Source organism: Rutidosis leptorrhynchoides, unplaced genomic scaffold (assembly GCF_046630445.1).
Source record: "Rutidosis leptorrhynchoides isolate AG116_Rl617_1_P2 unplaced genomic scaffold, CSIRO_AGI_Rlap_v1 contig149, whole genome shotgun sequence".
NCBI lineage: Eukaryota > Viridiplantae > Streptophyta > Magnoliopsida > Asterales > Asteraceae > Rutidosis > Rutidosis leptorrhynchoides.
The window spans coordinates 1-7,492 of NW_027266401.1; the positions used below are offsets into that span (position 1 = coordinate 1).

At 36.9% G+C, this 7,492-nt stretch overlaps 1 pseudogene; it reads left to right on the forward strand.

Moving 5' to 3' along the window:
* The first annotated feature begins 255 nt into the window (after nt 1-255).
* Nucleotides 256-5,487, forward strand: LOC139881397 (putative disease resistance RPP13-like protein 1; annotated as a pseudogene).
* The last annotated feature ends 2,005 nt before the right edge of the window (nt 5,488-7,492 follow it).

Here is a 7,492-nt window from a genome sequence, read left to right on the forward strand (position 1 = left end):
TTCCGGCTCACAACTACTAGTTCCGGTCTTTAATTTTTCTCTGAAATCAATTTGTTATCAAATCATCACACTCTTGCTTTAATTTTACCATTTTTTAGCTCTCTTGTTGATCGCTTAATTTGTTAAAACAATTCTCGGCTTCTCTATAGAAAAAAAAGATGGTGGGTGGAGAGATATTCCTTTCCGCATTCCTTCAGGTGCTGTTCGAGAGATTGACACCTCGTGTTGGTGACTTGTGGAACCTTGCTCGCCGTGATGGACTTGAGAAGAAGCTGGAGGCTCTGGTCAAACTGTTTCAAACTGTCCAGGGCAGTTCTTGCTGATGCAGAGGAGAAGATGTTCGCTGAAAGTGCAGTGAAGCTCTGGCTGGATGATCTCCGAGATTTGGCTTATGATGCAGAAGATGTCCTGGATGAGTTTTCTACCGAAGCTTTGAAGCTCAAGGTGAAGGCCAAACAACAACAACCTTCCAACCTCTCAACTAAGTGTGCAAACCTCGCCCCTGCTCGATTTACTCCATCTGCTCTCAAGTTCAAGATCAAGATTGGATCCAAAATAGATGCTATCATGAGTCGATTAGAAGCTATCTCGAAGCAGAAAGACCAACTTCATTTAGTTGGAAGGGATGCAGGAGCCTCTGGATCCAGTTATACATGGCAATCAATACCAACTACGTCTTCACCGATCGAAGTTGCTGTTTACGGGAGAGATGATGATAAAAAGAATATTGTTGACATGTTGCTCAAAGATAATGAGAACTATGACGTGATACCAATCGTTGCTATGGGAGGTGCCGGAAAGACGACTCTTGCCCAACATGTCTACGGGGATCATGTTGTGGCTCAGGCCTTTCAAAACAAAAGCATGGGTCTGTGTCTCTAATGATTTCAATATAATCAGAGTAATGAAAGCACTCTTAGAAGATCTCACTTCTCAACCTTGTGAGTTGAAGGAGTTGCAATCAGTTAAAGCAAGACTGGAAGGGGTTTTTAACGGGAAAAAAGGTTTTTGATCGTTCTTGATGATATATGGGAGCATACCTTCAGCCAAGAAAAGTGGTTACCTTTAAATTCATTGTTCAGAGTTGGAGGATCCGGAAGTAAAATGATTGTTACAACGCGCCAACTAGGAGTTTGCAAACACGATGGGTACTATTCAGCCTTATACATTAAAGCTTTTGTCAGATGAGGATTGTTGGAAGCTTTTTAAAAACCCATGCATTTAATAAAAGAGACGTTGGTGTACATATCAATCTGGAATCAATACGTGAAAAAGGTTGTTTTCTAGCTGTCGTGGTTTGCCCTTGGCAGCAAGAATCCTTGGAGGTCTCCTATGCAGCAAAGCACCGGAAGAGTGGGGAGAGATATTAAACAGCCAGATATGGAACACGCATGGAGATGTTCGCGAAGTTTTAAGATTGAGCTATCACTACCTTCCTCGAAAACTAAAGAAATGCTTTAGTTATTGTGCTGTTTTTCCTCAAGATTATGAGTTTTACCGAGGAAGAGTTGGTGCTTTTATGGATGGCAGAAGGTCTCATTGAAGAAGGTAACAAGAAAGTGATTGAAGCGGGCTGCATGTGTTTCCGTGAACTAGTCTCGAGGTCACTTTTTCAAACATCCAGTGAGAAAAATTTCAAATTTATCATGCACGACCTCGTACATGAGCTAGCACAAAAGGTCGAAGGAGGCATATATTTTCTTTTGGATGATGTCCTCAAAGATTGATGAGAGTCAAGGAGGAATTAAAAGGGCACGTCACTTGTCTTATATCCCATGCATAAATGATATCTCAAAGAGGTTTGAAGGAATTCGTAAAGCAAAATATTTAAGGACGTTTCTACCTTTACGAAGCAATTACTGCTATTTGGCTAACAGTGTTCTCCATCAAATTCCTCAGTTTGAAAAGGTTGAGGGCATTGTCTTTAAGTGGTTACAATGTCACCGAGCTCCCTGATTCAATTGGAAATTTGAAATATCTCAGGTATCTTGATCTTTCGAGCACTGAAATTAGATGTTTACCTGAGTCGACTTGTTCATTATATAATTTGCTGATTTTATCGCTGAGAAATTGTCACAAACTTAAAAAATTGCCTTCAAAAATGGAGAACTTGATCAGTTTATGTTATCTTGACATCACTGATGCTAACTCACTGGATGAAATGCCACCTGGATTGGGAGAATTGAAAATCTCTGCAAGTGTTGTCCTAATTTCATTGTAGGGAAAGGTGGTCGGTGTAGTGGAGTAAATGAATTGATGAACTTGAAGGAATTACGTGGTACACTGTGTATATCAAAGTTAGAAAAACATTGGTGATGCTAATAATTCAATTCTGAATGAGAAAAAAGCACTTGGAGGTTCTGAAGTTGAAGTGGAATCGCAATATTGGTGATTTTCGAAGCACGGAGACTGAAAAATGCGTGTTCGACATGCTACAACCTCACAATAATCTTAAAGAGCTCATAATCGGATGTTACGGTGGTGATGCATTCCCAACATGGTTAGGAGATCCTTCCTTCTCTAGTATGAAGATCCTAAAGCTAGAGAACTGCAAACGATGTGCATATTTGCCATCAGCCGGGCCAACTGCCTTCCCTCAAAGTTTTTGAAATCAGAGGAATGGATGGAGTAAAAAGCGTGGGACCTGAATTTTCTGATTGCACTAATTCAAAGGCTTTTCCTTCATTGGAGTCGTTGTCTTTCCATGATATGCCAGAGTGGGAAAATTGGAATGTTTTTGAAGTCAATAAGCAAGTGGAATGGTTTTCTCGCTTGTGTGAACTTTCAATCGTGAATTGCCCAAAACTATTAGGCAATTTACCTAACCACGTTACGTCAATGAAGAAACTTGAAGTCCGTAGATGTGAAAAGTTGAACGTTTTGAACGTAAACTTTTCCAGAGTCGTGCATGTTAGAAATTGATGGTTGTGAAGAGATAACCAGTGGGAGTTTAGTGAATTTTCCACAAGCCACACACCTTGAAATGCATGGTAATGTTCCTGATGAGCGCATGATCCCATTAAAATGGAAATCAGATACATGGTATTTGATATTGTATAATTGTGGTAGGCTGGAGAAATTGCTAGTAACCTTGTGTAGCTTGACATGTCTTAGAAGTTGCAAAATTTTCGAATGCTCGAGTCTTGTATCTCCTCTTCCAAGTGTAGTTTTTCTCGTTACCTGTACTTGAAACAATAAATATTAAAGGGTGTGCCAATTTGGAAGCTTTGATAGATGAAGAGGGTTTCAACTTGGGAAACTCGTCAACTACATTAATAGAGAAGGGAGTTGCATGTTGCCGATTGTGAATCTCTGGTGTGCCTGTCATCAACAGGAATGCTGCCTGCTTCAATTACATATTTGAAAGTATCCTACTGTGGGAAGCTGGAATGTGTAACCAAGACAACTTTACCTTCTTCACTTACAAAACTTGAAATTCGGAATTGTAAAGGTCTTGAGTTTTGTGGCGGAGACATTTATGGAGAGCAGAAAGCTTGAGTCAATTAGTATTACTTGGTGTGATAATTTGCAAAGGCTGCCAGATGATATGAACACGCTCAGCCATCTCAAAGAAATCAGCATAGAAGGTTGTCCAAATTTATTGTGTTTCCCTCAGGGGGGTTTGCCCAAAAGCAATAAGCTGAAGGATCTCTGTATCTATGGGTGTGAGAAACTGGCGGCCCCATCTTTGATAGGTATGACTTTCCTTACAAGTTTGGAGATTGGTGGTGACAATGCATGTAGGAGATTATTGGAATGGGAAGGCTTACATACACTCCCCAATCTTACATCTCTCTACATTTTTCATTCAGACATGGAAGAGATACCAGTCAATAACCTGCCCATCCCTCTTATGCAATTAGAAATCCGGCATTTTGGAAACCTCACATCCTTATCAAATCTACCCCACTCTCTCACCCTATTAAATGTCTATAATTGTCCAAAGCTCATGTCTTTATCAAATCTGCCACACTCTCTTACTCGATTGATCATAAATAATTGTCAACAACTCATATACTTACTGAATCTACCCATCTCTCTCACCCAATTGGAAATCTGGAACTGTCCAAACATAGTATCCTTACCAAATCTACCCACCCGACTTATCAGATTATTCATCTGGAATTGTGAAAATCTGGAATACATGTGGTCATCCTCCTTCAATAACTTTCACAACCTCACCTCTCTTGAAACTTTGCATATCGGTAGTTGTCCAAAGCTCAAATCCCTACCAAAGGAGGGCCTGCCTCCTTCACTTTTGGAGCTATACATTTCAGGTTGTCCGTTGCTTAAGGAGAGGTGCAAAAGGGATAAAGGCAAAGACTGGCGCAAGATTGCTGACATCCCTTGCGTTGTGATTGATTACAAGTACATATATGAATGACTCTGCATGAGAAGATGAATAAATCGCGCCTCCTGCTCATTCCGATGAACAAGACAAGAGATACTTAATTTGAAGGTTAGTTTACTTGATTAATTAAGCGTAATATATATATCTATTTTCTACATTACGCACGACATGGTTAATTGTTATTTATCTCTTCTATTAATGTTTTTTGCAGACCAAACTTGTCACCCAGAGACCAATTGTCTTCTGCCACGTCCTCATCACTGGGAACCATGTTTGACCACACAAGAAAGACTGGGAGGGTGAGCTTTCATTTTATTGTTCCTTGTTTCTGTTTCATGGAGTCCGAGAAACCCATTCATATCAAATGTTGAGCTTCAACTGTTCGACGTTTTGTCCGAATGAGAAATACTACTAAAACTGTCATGGAACTCACTATGCATAAAGTTAGCAATAATGCTTCGATGGGAAGTACGTTTATGGATGACCCTGCGTCAGATGATGAATAAATCCGATCTACTCATTCCATCAACAAGACAAGAGATACTTCTTATTCATGGCAAGTACATATACATCAGAGATACTTAATTTGCAAGCCTTGATCAAGGTTAGTATATATATATATATTCTACATTACGCACCACATGGTTAATTGTTATTAATGTTGAGCTTGAAGTGTTTGACGTTTTGTCTGAATGAGAAATACTAAAATTGTCATGGAACTGACTATGCATAAAGTTAGCAATTATGCTTCCATGGCATTGGGTGGTCACATTATTGGCTTCGAAATTGTCATATCAAAAACTTGTTTTCATCTCTTCTTATTCATGGTTTTGTTCTGCTGAAGCAACGTTAATTGACACAGATTCATTTCAATACTAACATGCCTAGTCTGATATTTCCCTTTGCCAACTTTGAGCTTACTTTGGTTACCAGAGCATAGTTTAAGTTAATAGCATATGAATCTAATGATGGTAGCAAACTTTTAAACAGTTTGTGTTCATTAAGATATTCTTATAAAACAGTTTTTTGTTTTGTGTTCTTTTTTGAAGGTTTTTTTCTGGATGTGTACTGGTTGTTCCATCTTGTCTCCTCATACATCCATGAACAAGACAAGAGAGATATTTTGCAAACCTTGAAGGTTAGTTTACTTGATTAATTAAGCTATCTATTTATCTCTTCTATTGTTTTTTGGTTGTATTAAGCCTCTTCTATTGCTTTTGGTTGTATTAAGCAACGTCGTCCGTCATGGACATACTAGCTATATATGTAAATTAAGTTGGGTTGTTTTTCAAATGTAACTGATGTTTCAAGTTTTTTTCCGTGTTCGTTCTCTATTAGTATAGGAATAGGATTTGCAGAACAGAGATTGCTTTTTTGTATTTTTTTCCCATAACAAAAAAGAGTTGCTATCCGTGGATGTAGGTCAGATTGACCGAACCACGTAAATCTTCCCGTCTTCTTTCTCATTGTTGCAATGCATGTTTTCGCTGACAAGAGCTAGCTAGCTAGCAAATTAGTTTATCTCGTGCATAAACAGAACAAATAGGACCTTAATTTGATGATTCAAGGGTATAATGACATTTCAGGTCCCTTAACATTTTTTCAAAGTTTGCAAATAGCTCTCGAAACTACAATTACAATCACCTGGATCCCTAAACTTCAGTTCTGTAGAGCATCTGGGTCCTTGATGTCAAACGGGCCGTTACGTTTTTCTGACGTACTTGTTAACGGGCTGTTAAGTTTTCATCTGTGGTCAATTGTCACATAATAAATCCTTAAGCCACATCACTTTAAGATATTAGCTTCTGGTCCCTTAGTTTTTGGAGGAAGGTAAAGTTTTTGCCCACAAACTTTCAAAGAATCATTTTTTGCAGTTGCTAATGTTGGTGAAGATTGTTAATGTTAGGAGGCCATCAATTCAAAGAATACGTGTATCTTTTCTCTCTTTTACTTTATTTATTTATTCTAAAAAAAGCTATCTCAATTTCCATCATGAACATTTCTCCTAATCTGGATGTTTAATCAACACGTCTTTGGTTTTCTAGAATTCTGTCGTTTTCTAATATCTTGTGTTCTACACAAGACATGTTCTGTCTATATTATGTTGTGGATGATTGCCAATATCTAATCTTTTCGATTTTCCTAAAGTACTTAGACTCATATGATTGTGATTTTGTGACCATATCTTAAAAAGCACTAAGGGATTCGGCTAATGGGTATAATAATATCACCTACTAATATCTTAAGTACTCATGAAAATTAAGATATTCGTCAAAGTCTCTAAGATGTCCAAACAATGAAGGTCATTTGTATTTTTATTTATGTTGATATTTGCATACAAGATCCTCTTATGTGATTTGTTTTATCAATATTACAATGCAATTAAAAATTTGATACATTTTTGAAAGGTCATATCTTTCGAGATTCTCTTCTAAATAGAACGTCAAGTACGTGAATCACCATTTGTCACGGATGCATTATCAAAATCATCTTTTTTCAAATTATATTGATCGGATATATTTTTGAAATATGCAGATATCAATTACTGATATATATATGCCTAATTAATGATGTATTAGGCTATTACTATCTAAGAATTTCTCCAGTTTATTTTGTGAATACACAATTTTTTATGTTTAATCTGAAAATTGATTAAAAAACATATATGCTATTCTCTGATTTTTGTAACAATATTTTTGAGAATTTACAAGCAATTGACGAAATAAATGAAACGAAACATTTTATAATAAATTTTTTAATGCAATTAAGTAATTAAATTAGAGAAAACACTAATCAAATTAACTTAGACCTCAAGTGATGCAAATAATTTGGTTAAGTGTCTCTATATAGTTTCTCCATGTGAGAATAATTTCACAAGCTTTATCTTTAGCAAATTTGGTTAATTTTCTCTGCCACGATATTCTTAATTTAGAGACACAGGATTTGCTAGGAAAGTCCAAGCTTTCTAGAATTTTTTTTTTGTGAAAATGGTGTGGTAGTTGAAATTTAAAGGAAGCAGTAGGAATAATTTAATACCAAATTTACATAAAATAAGGGGCAATTAATTAGGGACACGGGGAGAAGTTTTTATTTTCTATTTTTTTTTATCAACTAGTTAGAATTTTATTATTGACCAAGAAA